General features: G+C 40.1%; 1 protein-coding gene across 1 annotated transcript in view; it reads right to left on the reverse strand.

The window, feature by feature from the left end:
- Positions 1–10314: 10314 nt before the first annotated feature.
- Positions 10315–12523, reverse strand: part of LOC311140576 (CUGBP Elav-like family member 2) — a 44420-nt gene continuing 42211 nt past the window's right edge. The window contains exon 12 of the mRNA XM_084175694.1: positions 10315–11773. The gene's annotated coding sequence lies outside the window, so the exon portion shown is untranslated. The remainder of the gene's footprint in view (positions 11774–12523) is intronic.

The raw sequence follows: 12523 nt of genomic DNA on the forward strand, positions 1-12523 counted from the left end.
ACAACTTCCTTCCCATCTTTTTTTTTATGTCTCAAGGGAAAGGTTTGGAAAACAAAAGTTGAATGAAAACACACATACACATTAAACACACAGAAACAGTACACCCTCCATATAATTCATATCATAGGCCTAATAGTACTGTAGAGCTCTTTTAACTTGCACACAATATAGCTGGTTCACCCAGTCCTTGCCCTGTAGTGCCCCAACGCAACACACCCCACTCAGCTTTAGGATCTTAATGAAACATTCATTATTGGTTTCAGGTGTGTTAGGCCAAGGCCAGAGTGACAACAGTACAGCAGGCCCCCAAGGCCAGGACTGTGCAGCCCAGCAGCTAGGGATTGCCTAAATCTCCTGACTTGGGCATGTTTTCAATACAGACTCCTTTTGTCATACAATATTCCATATAGGCATCCAGACCTTATGAAAGTTGCACAGTATACCCTTAATCTTAAAACAAATCTAGTGATGCGGTACATAACTTGACATTTCTTCCATACATTGTGGGAGGATAACCAACCTTCCAAGTAATGGCAATGCATTTATTAGCCACTATAAATGCTAGGTTACACAGTTTCTTCTGATAACAGTCTCCAGTATCAACATTTCCATGCAAACAAAAACAGGGAGAAGGGAGAATCTCTAGACATGCTGAGATAAAAGAACATACTCTTTGCCAGAATTCAGCCAGCCTTCACAAGACCATAACATATGCAAATATGACCCATTTTGTGCTTTACACCTCCAGCAGAATAATACCATTTCTGAGTGCATGATATTCAGTTTCACTGGCATATAGTGCGTTCTATGGATGGTCTTAAACAACAGTAATTTATGTCTGAGATTATAAGAACATGACTGGGTATTCTAACATATCTGTATCCATGGATGCGGGTCCCTACAGAGATCATCGCTGCGCGGTCGGCATTTTTCATGCTGCAGGCGTAAACGGGCGGTCAGACAGACGATTTTGGGATGAAAATATTTTTGCTGTCCCACAGATTATTTTGAAACGTTCCTCTTTCTGCTTTGTATACGTTAGCCTACCTATTGAATTAAAAGCACATTTTTCGTATTATTCACACTCAGAATTCGCTGCTTCAACTTCAGTAGCCTAACTCTCCTAGTTGGGCGTGAGAGTTCAAGTGCGCCTAGTATGTGTGGTCTCATTGAACTAGAGTAGCCTGCCTACATGGGTGGAGAATCACGTGGCAGTTAATTTGAATATGAAATTAACTTCAATATGATTAGACTGTAGTTTACTACAGTGTCTGTAAATAAATACTGATAATGAAAAGAAGGAGGGCGCTCAACCAACGTGAGTCGAAGTGCAGTCCAAAAATGTAATCATGATTGAAAAGGAAAAGGCAATGGTGAGCGAGCGTTTCGCCTTTTCATTTTCAATAAGTATGGATTACCCATTTATTTGTCTCAGCCTGCAAATCGTCCTCCTAAAAGGTAGGCTAAATCCTATAGGACTATGCTAAACGTAGCAAGAGTCGCTGTCATCATTCTTGCTGCCTCCAGTTCAGCCATACCTGTGAGATCAGGAGCGCGTGTGGTCTCAATTAAATTGAGTAGGCTATAGCCTATGTATACATTGGCAGAGAAGCACGGGACAGTTATCTTTCCGAGGAAATGTACTTCCTAAATAGGCCTACGATTAGGCTATAGTTACTACATTGCCAAGAAATCGGCCTAAATATTGATCACCCATATTTCTCCGTCTGAAAATCTTCCCACTAAAAATAGCTCAAGAGAAAGTGCAAGTCTCTCCAACTGTGCTCTCTTCAAACTACTTCTAGCATATTGGCTGATATAGCCCAGTAATACAATGTAAAGGCCATGTGAGAATCTCTGGTAATTTAACCTATTTGTTAAGTTATCTTTGCGCATTTGATATTGCCTATAGGGCACAAAATTGCTGGGACCATGGCTGGCGAGCTGCATCACATACGCCTAAAATAACATTGCGGGAATGCGGTTGGGTTTGGGACCAGTTCTTGCAGTAGCGGGTGGGAGTCGGACAGAAAGCCAGCGGGTGGAGGCGGGAGCGGGATGAAGAAATCGGTCTCGCGCAGACCTCTACTGCACCATGACAGTGAAGCCTGTAACGTTAGAGCTGTTTATTACTGTGTCGGTGTGAAAAGTAGGGAATTAGCTATGGAAACTGACAGATCAATAAAGTTACATTGACATACTGACTAATACAACTCACATTGCACTGAAAAAACGTCAGCATATCAATCTTCAATCGTTTGGCCGATGGTTTCATCGTTTGATTCAGGTCTAGTTTGATTAAGGCAAACATAATAACGTTAGCTAATGTAAGCCAACTTTTGGCCAGCTCTCTCTCTAACGGTACATAAACTTGCGAAAGCTTGCCAAGTTCATTTCCTTCTGAAACGTGACAAAACAAAGGCTACAAAACATGTCCATACAAACAACTGCTGTTAGATAGTAATAATAGCCACCTCATATCGCTATCTGACAGATAACTATAGGCTAGAGCTGACCTGGCTGTGGTAGCTACTCACTAGCGTAGCTTATTCATTCACCTCAGTCGAGAGGGGATGAAACATTAGCTAACGTTACATGTCAGTTACAATACTAGCTCAGCACTGCGAATAAACACTATAGTTTTTTTCTTCTGTTAAGTTAAACAGCAGTTACCTTGCCAGCTACATCAGTCAACTAAAGAGTAGCTAGTTTCTGTTCCTTTTACAACTCGGGTGAACTATGCTCAACTCTCCCGTGCGGGTCCACACAGCCTGTCCAGTGTTGCCAACTCCTCAGTAAGGAAAGTAGCTATTGGCTGTCCTAAAAGTCTCTAGATGTCGCAACATGACGTCATCACCTAATTTGCATAATTGCCATGTAAATGTAATTGTGATGGAAGCTGTAGGAGAGAGGAATAACGTCTGGGAGAGAGAAAAAGTGAGTAAAAAACACCCTACATTTACATCCCGTCCTGAATGTAAGCCAGGGTGGGATCAGCCAGTGGCGGCTTCCCGCATGCTCGATTGATTTGCAGTCTGGACGCGGAGGGGTGAACATCTCCTGCTCTGAATGCAGCTGGGAGGGACTGCTGCGCGAGGACTGGGCCGTCTGTGAGTGCTTTGGGACAAAACCAGCACACCGGTGCCTGGTTTTGTACAACATTCCAATTATAAAACTGGGGGGGACAAAAATGCAATTTCAGAATGTGCGTCCTCAGTGAAAGTTGCGCCACTGCTACAACGCAAGATCAAGGAGTTACCCAGCTAACTTGCCTGAATATTCTGAAATACATTGTTTGTTTTTAGAAAGATAAGCTTGAAATGGGCATGGTATAATTGACTCGACAACCAAACACATATCTACACTGAACAAAAATATTAAAGCAACATGTAAAGTGTTGGTCCCACATTCCATGAGATGAAATAAAACATTCCAGAAATGTTCCATAAGCACAAAAAGCTTATTTCTCTCAATTTGTGCACACATTTGTTAATGAGCATTTCTCTTTTGCCAAGATAATCCATCCACCCGACAGGTGTGGCATATTAAGAAGCTGATTAAACAGCATGATCATTACACATGTGCACCTTATGCTGGTGACAATAAAAGGCCACTCTAAAATGTGCAGTTTTGTCACACAACACAATGCCACAGATGTCTCAAGTTTTGAGGTAGCGTGCAATTGGCATGTTGACTGCAGGAATGTCCACCAGATAATTGAATGTTAATTCAATGTCGTTTTAGAGAATTTGGCAGTACGTCCAATTGGCCTCACAACCGCAGACCACATGTAACCAGGCCAGCCCTCCACATCCGGCTTCTTCACTTGCGGGATCGTCTGAGACCAGCCACCCGTACAGCTGATGAAACTGTGGGTTTGCACAACCGAAGAATTTCTGCACAAACTGTCAGAAACCAGATGGCAGACAGCATGTATAGCGTCGTGTGGGCGAGCGGTTTGCTTATGTCAACGTTGTGATAAGAGTGCCCCGTGGTGGTGGTGGGGTTATGGTATGGGCAGGCATAAGCTACGGACAACGAACACAATTGAATTTTATCGATGGCAATTTGAATGCACAGAGATACCGTGACGAGATCCTGAGGCCCATTGTCGTGCCATTCATCTGCCGCCATCACCGCATGTTTCAGCATGATAATGCACGGCCCAATGTCACAAGGATCTGTACACAATTCCTGGAAGCTGAAAATGTCCAAGTTCTTCCATGGCCTGCATATTCAACAGACATGTCACCCATTGAATATGTTTGGGATGCTCTGGATTGACGTGTATGACAGCGTGTTCCAGTTCCGGCCAAAATCCAGCAACTTTGCACAGCCATTGAAGAGGAGTGGGACAACATACCACAGTCCACAATCAACAGCTTGCACAACTTTATGCAAAGGAGATGTTGCACTGCATGAGGTAAATGGTGGTCATGCCAGATACTGACTTGTTTTCTGATCCACATCCCTACATTTGTGAACAACAGATCCATATTTGTATTCCCAGTCATTTGAAATCCATAGATTAGGGCCTAATTAATTAATTTCAATTGACTGATTTCCTATGAACTGTAACTCAGTAAAACCTTTGAGATTGTTACATGTTGCGTTTATATTTTTGTTCAGGGTATATTTAGCCCCCCCCCCCCCCAAAATAAATAAATAACTAACTTCCTGCGGCCATGGGCTAACTCATTGATCCTGCTTTGTAGGATATGCCTCTGTTCTCACCCTCTCTCTTTCCCAATCTCCTGTTCGCTCTCCCTCTCACTTTCCCATCTCCTGTTCTCTCTCACTTTCCAATCTCCTGTTCTCACCCTCTCTCTTTCCCATCTCCTGTTCTCTCTCCCTCGCTCTCTCTCTTTCCTCTGTAGAAGTGTCTGGAAAGTACAGCAGGAAGTGTCTTTACTGTCCCCATAGGGAGTCTGGTAGAGGGAGAGTGTGGCAGTGTAGTGTTGGAAGTGTGTGCTGTGCCGGTATCCCTGTAGGGTGTCTGAACATTTGAATTATGGAGCAGTTCTGTGTAGCGGTGATGTAAACACTGCTGTGTCTGACAGTTCTCTCAGACTTTTCTATAGTATAAACATAGTGCAGTGTATTACTTGTATATCATTTGTAACTGTCAGTGCCCTACTATTTCACTACTATTTCACTCATATTAGTCTATGAAAACCCCTTCAAAACAGTCTTGCTAGTGTCTACTACTATCTTGACAGTTCCTTGCCTGAATACACGTTTTTAAATAAGTGACCCTGATGGCATGTGTAATGAAGAAATTAGCATCATCTGATGTTTGATTTATTGATTTGACAATTAAAATGTATTTAAAGCCGCTCCAGTTTTAGTGATATGGATTACCTGGTTAGACATAGTACTTTACCATGTTACTTAGCTGTTATGTGTTGGAGGATCTTACCTGACATGTGGCTGTAGTCTCCAGGTGAGGTCAGAGGTCCTAGTGAGTGTGCACCTACCTGATTGGCCCTTTTTGATAGCAGGTGATGTGATGGTAGAGTTGCTTTCGCAGTCCTGGTTGAGAAACTCAAATCCGGTGAAAACACCTTCCTAATATTGAGTTTCACCCCTGTCCCCCCCAATTTGTCGGGGCATGGACTCTGCAAAGTGTCGAAAGCGTTCCACAAGGATGCTGGCCAATGTTGACGCCAATGCTTGTGGCTGGATGTCCTTTGGGTGGTGGACCATTCTTGATACACACAGGAAACTGTTGAGCGTGAAAAACTGGATTCACCTGGTCAGTCTATGTCATGGAAAGAGCAGGTGTTCTTAATGTTTTGTATACTCGGTGTAGGTTTGGATATTTACCTGGTTGAGCGTGTGTAAATTGTGAAATAACAACCCCACAATTATGTCCTTTCATAATGATGCCAACCTGACATGGCAGAATTGGAGCAATTTTCTTAGCGTCCCCCTTTTCTGTCAGACAGGTAAAGCATTAAATGTGCTTTTTAAAATATCTGTTCCCCACCCCCTTTGGCTTTGGATTGTTGAATGGAAAATGGATAACCACATGAGAAAAAAAAAAAAACAGATCCTCTTTCTGAAATTATAGGCGAGATTATGATAATAGTAAATCTATCTACGGTTATGATCCACACGCTATATGCATTTTATTGTATGTCCTCCCTGAAACCCACAATCAATATTTCATAATAGCTTGGTTGAGTATTGCACTGATAAAAGACAAAAATATTGCTTGACGCAAAAAAAAATGGAATCATTGCAGTTGTTTGCTTCCAGCACCAGCCAGACCTCATTTTTGTAGATCAAAATTATTGTGAGGTGTAGAAATGAAGGGTCCTGTAAATGTCGCAAGACACACAGTGTGATCCTTCTATAAAGTACACACATCATTCTTTAATTGGATACATTGTCATAGGTCAAATTGATAGTGAATCTACGTTTAGAGGGTGTACCTTTGACTCTTTCCTTTCCTATTTCTCTACGCATTGGGGGATGCAGTAGTGACACTGACACAGTACAGAAGTGGAGTTGGACACAGACATATTAGACAGACCATGCCCAGAACAGTGTACAGCACAGGCCAATCCCTGATGAGGGAACCCTCACATTGGCCAATAGTAGCCGTTTCCTAATCAGGGACAGCAGCAAGACCTGCCCTCTTTTGAAATCTTCCGGCCAATTAGGTAGTCAGGCAGAGACACATTGGAGGATGATGCTAGGCTCAGAGCTCGTTTTATGATAATTCAATTGTTGTGAGAGTGATTAAGTAAGATAACAGTTTGTGTTCCTACAACTCACAAAATCCTGTCAGGCTATTTTCTTGTTGAAAGACGTTTCATTATCATGGCCTCCAAGCGCCATAACCTAAAGTAGAATTTTGTTTTACAAATTTGATAGAAAATGTGTTTTTTTCCCAAAAGGTGATGAACTGTCACAGCATCTTGGGCTACACAGTAATATACATACACACACCTTGATGTATATTTACCATGTTTAGTGAGGACACCATAGTGAGTTGTCACTTGGGGATGAAATCAACTGTACTATGTGTAAAACAAGGAACAAACACCGGAGAGGAAAAGTGAGATTGAGAGTGAGACAAGGAGAAATAGAGACGTGAAACATTTGGGGTTGTGTGAAACATTACAACATCAGACAGCCACTGGAACACAACAACAACAACGCACAGAGAGAGACGAGTATTAGGAAAAATGGTTTAATATCGGAGACAGAAGCAAATAACTGCATCACACAAGAACATACGTTTACAAAAATAATTCTGACTGCTTCAGCTACACAGTTAGATCACAGAGGACAGAGAAACCAGAAAAATCTAAACAGTTAAAAGCAAAAACCTCTAATTAGTTTATCTCTTTATTAAACTAATACATTAATCCACTGAAGGTGACTAAATATGTATATTCCTAATTGTTTTATCATGTAGACGTCACAATACAGAAGTTAAATGAAACTTACCGTTTTTATGTATAGAGAAACGGCTATAGCTATTTATAAGCCAAAAAGAAACCAACACTCGCCTAACCCCTCTTTGCGAAAAGAACAACACTGAAGTAAGGCAAAATAAGAAGTTAATTAATTAAAGAAACCAAGCCAACGTTCTTCTAGAAAATCGTATATCAAAAGACAACTTTCTTGATGCCAGCTAGAAATCATACTCGGGAACCAGTCAACAAAGGTCAGGCCACATCATGAGGCCAGACAGGTTTGTTTTTCTAATAGTTTTTTGTTTTTGTTTCCTTTAATCTCCAGTATAAAAAGTTTCACTGGTACAAAATGCATAAGTACAATCATTTGTAGAAATAGGAAAGCCTGCATTTTTTGTACTTTTTCAATCCCATCTAATGACAGATTTCGAAGTGTTGTCAAACAAACATACATCACGCTTACAGAATCCACTGAAATGCATTGACTTTGGCTTCTCTCAAGACAATACTTAAAACTATTGAAATCCTTTAGAATCAAACAAAATGATATTAATCTACAGACAACAAGCTCTTACGGCACAGAAAGAGAGAGCGAGAAAAACATTTTCCCCCAAAACTTGACATAATAAGCCAAAATGCAAAGAAACTACACATTTTTTTTCTTTTTCTTTAAAATGTAATTGTTTGATAAATAGCACTTCAGATAATTAAGAAAGAAAGAGAACAGAGAACTGAACAATGACAAGATTGAAAGATTACAACAAGCATCGGTGATGACAGCCCCTGAGATGTGAGGCACTCAACAGACACTCCTGTCTAACGGTCTGTCTGTGGAGGACCCTCTTGTGCTTTTTCAGAAACATCTAACAGACTGCAACTTCAATCAGACTACACTGTGCCAACCTGCTGTGTGTGTGTATGTGTGAGTCAGAGATTTGGGAATTGGGGATGCTTAAGTTCTGTAAAAACACACAAATGTCCATACATTACCATCTCCCAAAGCATAAGTAGTTGGCTAAGCGATGAACTGAAAACAAACAGAAAAACTAAAGTCTCTACGCCCACAACACATTATGCTGTACCGTGAGTTGATGTAAATAAGTTGTCTGTTTATGTTACCTAATGTATTTAGAGTGCAAACATGTTCCTCACAGAGAGGATTCCTGAAGGGTCTTAGGCCTAATACGGCAGCTGTCTTATAAGGAGACTACGATCAGCGCACGTTAATGACAAAATGGTCTATTAACACTGATATATGTGTAGTATGACTTATTGGCAATCCTGATGACTTTTATGCAGGTAGTTATAGCTGTTTTTATGGCACTACTCATGCTTACTGCTTTAGGAAATGTCTGTAAGCGTACTCAATTTGATATGCTATGTACTCAACTGAAGTTTGGCATTGACTTGGTCATTTGACATGGTAAAGGCTCTGCCTCTTAGCTGAGACTGTTGTTTTGCTGTCTAAGAACTGAAGAAGATAGCTACCCTTTCATCTAATTTATTTCCCGTCTGCACTTTACTAACACTCCTCCATTTGGCTCGGTATTTCAAATAAACCTTGTTACTCTGTAAAAAGACGATAAAACGGATAACAATAACTTATTTATTTTCCCTTGGTTTTCAGTTTGAGAGCCACACTAAAGAAGAAGGCGGCCATTTTGCTTCTCTACTCTGCGTTGTGGGACAAAATGGTGACATGCTTCCCCAGAGTTGGAGAAGCTGGAGGTACAGTACAATACAGTACACTTAGACTTGGCAAACACCACCTACTTACATACAGATGTTAGATCCTATTAGACAAGTCTTTCGATACAACACTCCCTGGTTAAGGCGACTGGTGAGTTTTTGTATAAAATAGTGCTGCGTTTTGCAGACCGTAAACTAGGTTTCCAGGGAAGGGAGTCGGGGCAGTTTTACAGAATACTGAGACTGACGGACAGACAGCATTGTGTCATGTAAACGGATTGACTATGAGAATCTTGACATAATACTTTGGCATCTCAACACTGTTTTGGCCAGTTAGACTACATCACACAACATTTACATTAGGGCAAACATATTTATGTAATAATGGTGTAATTATCAATACTGGTACATGTCCATCAGAAACTGTCAACTGAAGAAACAACAAAACCAAACCGCTGAAAATCATTCTGTACTATCAACGTTGTTTAGTCTGGGTCTGGGCAGGGTTTGAGGCTTGTGTGTGAAAGTCTTGCCCTTCGCTTACCTCATGAAAGCAATGCATTCATGTCGTTTGAGGTGAAACAAACATGACCAACAAATAACGATGCCCCCCTCCCAGTCTGTAGCAACTTCAACTAAAAATGTGTCCTTGATTTAGGTTATAATGAGAGAGATGAAGCTTCAAATAAGGCTTTAAATGTGTCTCTCAACTGAAAACGGAACTCCTATGGCGTGAGTAAGAAACAAAGAGCACGGATGAAGCGAGGGTGTTTGTATATGAGAATGTGAGTGTGTTCGTGTAAAGGCTTGTGATAAGGCTTTGAAGAATGCTTTGTATAATGGCTCATGTGAGAACTGTGTGTGCGAGTGACGTTTGTGAGAGAGAGCGTGTGAACAGTAATGTAAAGACTGGTGGGGAGGGACATGGAAACTGGACTGTAGAGGATCTCACACTCAGGGGCTCTCATACACAACAACAAAGTAAAGTTAACTGTGAGGTCTGCATGAGTGTGTGTGTGTGTACGTGCGAGTGTGTGTATATATAATTTATATATATATATATATGTATGACACATGGGCACTTTTTACATCTTTACAAAAAAAGCAAAACATTAACAGTTTCAGGCAACAAGACCACAGAATAGCAAGTTAACAAACTCTTTTTTAAATCTATATTTTTACATATGAGGGATCCATACAAAACACTTAATAAAATACCCATGTTATCAAATAATTTCACAAGAAATACACTGACGCGCTATAGACAGGATGTACCTTCAGAATTTGGCACTAAACTCCACCGATCTTGTCTTTTTTTCTTTATAAGTAAAGAAAATCACATTATAATGAACAACAAAACACATCTAAATATTGTTTCCCACGATAGAAATAAAATTATAATAACATTGATGCTTCACAAGCCGACATGTTATTTATATATTTATTTATTTATTTATTCATATATATATATATATACCTTTTAGGAATTTTATATAGCTAATTACCCAACAAGAAATTTTGCAAATTGGGACTACTTAAAAAAAAGACAAAAGGAACAATTATAATAGTATTCATATGAAAGGCTTTGTCTATTGTTCAAGTAAACAGATTTTTTTAGTCTTCTCTTTAAAAACATGAGACACTTAAGACTGTCAGACTTGTAATGAAACCAAAACTAAACTCACAAGAAGCACCAACGTTAACGCGGGTTACAGGTATTTTCTTTTTTTTTCGCTCTATACATTTAAACAGTAGAAAATATAGGTCATTTCTTCATCATGTGCATTTAAACCACGGATTGTCTATCTGTGAGTCAGTTCAGCAAAAGGTGACACGTAGGTAGCATTTCTCCCCCCAAACAGGGCAAGTCTTTTTTTTTTGTTTAAATTTTTGTAATACCTTAAACTACTCTAGAAAAAAGTGGTTCTATATATACTTTAATGAGAAACAGAGCCACTTAAAATGGCCTTATCAAAAAACTTTACACTGCCTGAAAAATGTAAAAACAATTACAGAGCTCTGAGAGAGTCTAATATTGATCAGACAGTTTTTATTCAAAACTGTTTGGAAGTAGTCTATTTTTAATCGAAACCGACAGTGTCCGCTTCTGGCCTCATATTGCTAGTGGAGCCAGAAACAAGACAGCATGCCAATCCCTGTGCTGAACTTTCAAGTTTACTTTAAATTAAAAAAGGAACAAAAAGGAAACCCAACATAAGAAGGAAACTAAACAAAACTAAATAAATCTAATGGAAATAATTTTGCCACAGGGTTTTTCTGTTTTTAAAAAGAAACGTTTTGTTTTTGTCTGTAAGAGTTCAGTCTTTTTGTATGAATGATGCTATACTTTTTCACATTGATTCGCTCACCCCCTCCCTTCTCCCTCCCTCCCCTCCTTCATCCACAATGTACCCCCATCCACCCCACCTCCCCAAAATAGAACAAAATGAGATCACATGCAAAAAAAGTCCAAAAAGGTCAAGCTAAGTTCAAAAGGTCAGTAGGCGGAGACCAGGTTATGATCAGGTGAGCTCAGAAAAGACATCAGAAAACAATGACGGGACGATGAGACTTTTTTTTTTGTTTGTTTTTTGGACGCCACGCCACAGAGACATGCTAGGAAAACGATGAGCTAACAGGCATGGAGATGGGTTCTATAGGAAGAAAACAGGGGAGAGGAGAGAGTTACACACAGAACAGAGAGCCAGGGCACCACAATACTACAGCATTAAAATCAGGAGAACAACAAACAACAAAACAACAATGCAAACCACCAGGTCATAACGGCAACACCACTCACTACACAATTGGCAATTTTTTTGATCTCTTGTTATTTCATTTTTTGTACAAAAATGATATACAATCTGGATTAATACTAACAGACACACGCACACACATTTACGGTACAAACACACTATCACACACTCATACACAGAGCACCCAAAGTTAGATCCATCAGTACCATGTGCTCCTAGAGAGCAAGGAGGATGGATTGTCATTTGGGAGAAACTGTTTAAAAGTTTTTGTACAGTACAAACGAACAAAACATAACAAAACAAACACATGAACAAAAAAACTAAACGCAAGGAAAGGTTGAAATTTGACAGGTGAAGTATCGATACTGATGGAGAGAGAGAGAGAGAGAAAGAGCTGATCACGGACGGACAGATGTGATGCACAGACAGAGAGAGGTGTGTGTGAAAGTGAAGGGAGCAGAGGCAGAGCGAGGTGTGAACGTGGCTCTGTTCTAGAGAATTCTACAGTTCCGAATTCTAGAAGACTACTCGACAAGGTTCTATTCTAACAGATTCTGTTCTTTATAGGAGTCCAATAACTTAACGATAGGCAATAAATACATTTTTTTTTTCTGAGGCAGTAAACATTTTGTATAAAAATAGAACTGC

The sequence above is a fragment of the Coregonus lavaretus genome (genome assembly GCF_964263955.1).
Source record: "Coregonus lavaretus genome assembly, chromosome: 13".
Classification (NCBI taxonomy): Eukaryota; Metazoa; Chordata; class Actinopteri; order Salmoniformes; family Salmonidae; genus Coregonus; species Coregonus lavaretus.